The following is a 5,627-nucleotide window of genomic DNA, read 5'->3' on the forward strand; positions in this document are numbered from 1 at the left end:
AAAATGTATGACGTTGTGTTGTGACTGTCACTTTGGAGTTTGACCTACTTTTGAAAAACATTAACCTTGGTCATAACATTTGAATGGTTATGGTGATGGGGCTTTCATATTTCATGTGTATTCCTTTTCACAAGACCTTTCTTTCGGTAACAATTCTTTTTACCTCATGACTTGATCTAGCTTTGGAAAACTTTAACCTTGGTCATAACTTTTCAATGGTTAGTGTGATAGTGCTTTCATATTTCACATGTATATTCCTATTTACAAGACCTTTCTTTTGGTACCAAAATCTTTGGCCTCAAAACCTTGGAGTTTCACATACCAACTTTCAATGACTTTAACCTAGGTCATAACTGATAGAACTTTCATATTTCACATGTGTATTCCTTTGACAAGTCCTTTATCTTAGTACCAAAACATTTACCCTCATGACCTTGACCTGGAAGTTTTACCTACTTTTAAAAAAAATTTGGCCATAACTTTTGAATGGTTAGTGGTAGGGTTTTCATATTTTACATGTTTATTCCTTTTCACAAGAGCTTCCTTTTGGAACCAGGATTGCAGTGCTGCTATAGGGGGGCATCAGTGTTTTATAAACATATCTTGTCCACATTAAAATGCATGCTTCTTCATATATATTGTAGATTCAGTTTGGTTCACAGGAAAAGGGTGAGGCCACAATAGTGTTTTTATATTTTTTATATGAGGAACAATGTTTTAAAATCTTATGAATCATAATTGTACAATGTGACAGTACTCATATGCAAACATCCTAGCTCATATAGTTCTGGTTCAAGTTTGTCCTGTCCAAATTATATTTGGAGCCACAGTGGGGTTTAATCACACATGCACACAAGCATCTCATTTGAGTCTGTTCAAACCATAACCACCCAGGCCACAGCAGAGATTTCTTTTTTGTAGGCAATTTTTACATGTAGCAATACATGTTCCAGTTAGATTTAAAGTTCTAAAGAGGCACAAAGACAAAGATACTAATTTTAAGGTAAGCAAGCTATATAGCTAGCACCTTGATACGGATCGAAGCCAGTTGAGAAAAATAGTTTATTATCAGTCATCTGCCAAATAATTTAATTCTGGGGGACTGGCTGCCAAATAAGTTTCTGGTGGCTGCCACATAAAATTAACTTGCAATCGTTATCTAGATATCTGGTGACCACTATACTTATCCAGCTGCTGCCACCATTATCTGATAATTATAATGGCTGTCAGATATTTATATGATGGCTGTCAGATAATAATTCTTAAGAGAAACGTGGATTCAGTTGACAAGGTAATAAGCATGTATATTATATATTAGTATAAATTCAATCATGTCTTCAAACTGTAACTTAATCAGATTAGATGGGAAAGTTTTACAAATTTTAGGTATCAGTTTAAAGAATTGTGAACATTTTCTCACATTAGAATACATTATTTAATTTAATTCCTACTATCTTATATTAGTGTAGACTCCAGTTTGTTCACATCATGTCAACCCTGGAGCAATGGCAAGGCCACATCAAGGTAACATTATATTTACATGAGAAAGTGCACTTGCTCAGGTCATGCTGTGATGAGGACCCATTGTGGGTAATTTCTTGAACAATATGCTATTGTTGTTGCCTTATAGAATTGGCAACATATGTCAACACTTGGAAAGGTAGCCAGTGAGGGAAATCTAATGAGTGAAAAAGATTGTCCTTGTGAATATTTCAAAGGTTTATACCACACAATCAGCTTGACGGATATATGTGCATCTGACAAGAAAGACAACTCTTACAGGGAAAACCAGGCACTACTGGAAGAAGAAATTTTGATGGACAAGACACAGTCGCATCTGTGTACATTTAGAAAAGGACAAATCAGCCCTTTATGTGGCCATAAGTCTTTTCAACCGCATTAAGACCATGTCAGATCTATAAGCACAGTTAAACTTTGGTATGTGGGATTCAAGGGAACAGATTAAACTTTTAGATATCCTGGGGTTCAACATAGCGAGAGTTTGGCTTAAAATTTGATAAATTTTATCATGTGTTGGTTTTATGTTGGGATATAGCTCAACACATTCTGAATGTTTCTGTTTGTGATGCATTGTTGTTCGGTCATTAATTTTTGTTTTATTCCTTAAGATTTTTTTCAGATTATACAATTATACTAGTACATGTATATTCCACTCACAGCTTTATTCATTTTTCACACTATATGACAGCTTTATTCATTTTTCACACTACCTGACACATGTAATTGTCAGCCATTTCAACTTATTAGTTGCATTATAAATATAAAATCCATTCCATCTATGTAAAAATGATGGAAACATGATACATTCAATAAATTTTATTTGCAATGCACAAATTTAATATGCAAGACAAAATCTTTATAAAATAAGGTGCAAAAAAAACTACATGCACTATTGTCTGAGGACTGATTTAAGTCACAATAGAGTCACGCACCGATTTACGTCACAATAGAGTCGCGCACCGATTTACGTCACAATAGAGTCGCGCACCGATTTACGTCACAATAGAGTCGCGCACCGATTTATGTCACAATAGAGTCATGCACCGATTTACGTCACAATAGAGTCACACACCGATTTACGTCACAATAGAGTCACGCACCGATTTATGTCACAATAGAGTCACGCACCGATTTACGTCACAATAGAGTCACGCACCGATTTACGTCACAATAGAGTCATGCACCGATTTACGTCACAATAGAGTTACAAGAGATCTCTTATTGGGACACATACAAGGACACTTTTTTCTCACTGGAATGTGTTTTCAATGTCTTTCACAAAAAAAGTTGTGATGTAGGTTTGTTGCCAGAAAATTGTTCTATGTCTTTTACTGCAATCCTGGCAAATAATTTTCTTTTTACACCAACAGCAAATAATTTAACTATCCCCAAGATTGGCTGCCAGATCTTTTCTTAGATTGCCTGATTGAAAAATCTCCACAATCTTATATACTAGGTACACGGAAATATTTTTATTTGCTATAAGTTATAGAAAAGGCTTCACTTTGATATTTTTGTTTTTTGCTTTGATATACTTATCTGCACAAGCTAGTATATTAAACATTGCATTACTGGGTAATTATCTGCTTAAACGTACTGAATCTTCAAAATAATTTACGTGTCATACCCGAGTCTGCCTTGATTTCATACTTGCTAAACTTGTCTTCCATAATTAAAATCAAAATTGGCTGCAAAGTCAACAGACACAATTATTAATTGATCTCTGGGACAACTGGAATCTGTGCGTGATGAACCAGGGTGTTTACATGGCAGATATGATCAACAAAGGACTGAATTCAAGCCATACACTGACTTTAACCTAACTGTCCTGCTCATTAGAGTGCCAAATTACCATGAATTTGAGATAAAGCGGGTGGGGTCATAATACCAATTCAAGATAATCAGGGTATTTAAGATTTCCATGCCTAAGATACCAGGGTTCATTCTAATGATTTATATAGTAATTAATGCAGAGCAGTTGCTTCATAATATCCAGAGTATTTGAGATATCGATGTTCAAGATACTGAAGTTTGACTGTTCAATCATTTGCTCTGTGGCGATTGGATATGTTGAATTGCTGGTAGCCAGATATCTCAGTTGTTAGAACATCTTACTAGAGATTCAGAGGGTTCAGGTTCGAATCCCAGTCTGGTCCCTTTTGTTACATTTTGGTGCCATGACCAGGATTCCTGAAGAAAAACCCTTCAATTTTTTATCATGTAGGGAAAGCTACATCAACCTATAGAGTTGAAAGGTTATTATCTACCCAGGGTGCTAGGAGTAAGCTTTTGTCTGTTTGTCATTAGTCCCCTTCTCCCTTTATATTAGGTGAATGTGACACTGTGGAAGAGCAGAGTATTCATATTCAAATTTCAGATATGGAGCTTACATTTGACTACCAGTGATGCAGAAACAAGCTTGAGCAGACTATTAGATGCAGACACCATGTTTCATGCATGACAGTAGAGCACCTGCACCGATAAACTTTGCACAGAATGAGAGAAGTGCAAGAAGTCGTGAAAGACAACCGATACGTATGTCTGCTATCCCTGAAGATAAACCCTGTAGAAAAGACAGAAATTCACAACATTTTACTAATTACATAGATAAATTAGCATCCGGCCAAAACGGACCTAATACATTAATATAATATTACATTACATCAATATAATATTATGTATTATAACAAAAGCGAACGGAGATATATGATTATAGATTCCCCGTTATTTCTGCTGTCTGATTTTGGAGGAATATGAAATTTGCTGTCTACAATGGATAATTAATAATCACATTTACAATAAGGAATCGTCTAAAATTAAATATATTATGGTGTTCAGATTCTTGTATTCTACTAAAGATGATCTGATGTTTTACATTATATTTGTGTAACCGATAGTAGAATTCTTTGGTGATTAAGTATCAAAGTTACCAGCCAACTTGGCTTATAGCGGTACTCTACCTCCAACTATCAAAGATCAACCCAGCTAAGGGGATTTCAGAATTATGATCAACGCTAAATGAAAACACTGTTTAAAGTTTTATAAGTTTAATAAAGTGAGAATTAACCTTTGTAAATGATAACAAATACATTTAATAAGTAATGATAAAAAATTTAACAAGTAGCAAAGTCTATGGAAATTTCACAGGAATGAATAAAGTTATAACTGAAATATAATTTAATTTAGCATTCATTCATTAAAAAAAATGGCAGGAATGTAGAAGACAAAAAAAAAAAAGATGTATGTCCCTACTGGGCCTCCTTACTTAGAAAAATGCTTAAAAATCCTAGTCTGTAAATAAACCAGTGAGGTGGAAAATATAGAGATGAGCTACATCACACAATATATAACACTCTAAAGTTGAACTATCAAAATTAATGTAAAGTCTGGGCTCTAAAAATAACTGACCCAGAAAATAAACAACACGAAAAATATAAAGGGCAAAATAATGATAAATAGTGGTTCTAGAATTTACACCTGTTATCTACATATCCATAGACCAGGCTGGACTTGGTAAGGGGAGACTTAAGCTGTTAAATCATAAGATTTTCCTATCACAAAAGTACTCATGAAATAGTGCTGATAAACCATGAGGTTTTCCTAGCACAGTAAAGAGGAACTAACCATGAGGTCGTGTTCCCCAACCCAAGTAAAGAAAACTACACGAACACGGCTTTAAATCTCTAGCTAGGCCCAAAAATAAAAGCCAATAGATATCAAAGATCCTGAGACTAACTTAGCCAATCAGAACACAGCTATCAAAAGTACTACGGAAAGACTGCCAACATGGGTGACACTTCCTGTTTTTAAAGTAAAACATGTGGAATGTCAACACATGGCCTAGCTGCGCACGGTTGAGGCCTTATGTCGTTGTATTCTTGGGTTGCTGTCTCATAAATTTAATATAAAAAAAATCTTAACATATTTTCCTACTATACTTGTACCTTCAAATATTCATTAAAGCCCCATACCACCTGAAAACTCCCAGCTTCAAATGATATATTTTGTGCGCCGTAAATCGAAGGTTTTTATACGGGGTGGATCTGTAGCTCTCTGTTATGTCAAAATATTTTTTCAGAGAGCTACAGTTCTGCAGCTACACGTGA

General features: G+C 34.9%; 1 long non-coding RNA gene across 1 annotated transcript; it reads left to right on the forward strand.

The window, feature by feature from the left end:
- The first annotated feature begins 988 nt into the window (after nucleotides 1-988).
- Nucleotides 989-3,221, forward strand: LOC130052138 (uncharacterized). Its single transcript, XR_008800519.1, has 2 exons — nucleotides 989-1,291; nucleotides 1,465-3,221. It is a non-coding gene; the product is annotated as an uncharacterized LOC130052138 (long non-coding RNA).
- The last annotated feature ends 2,406 nt before the right edge of the window (nucleotides 3,222-5,627 follow it).

This window comes from Ostrea edulis, chromosome 2 (assembly GCF_947568905.1).
Source record: "Ostrea edulis chromosome 2, xbOstEdul1.1, whole genome shotgun sequence".
NCBI lineage: Eukaryota > Metazoa > Mollusca > Bivalvia > Ostreida > Ostreidae > Ostrea > Ostrea edulis.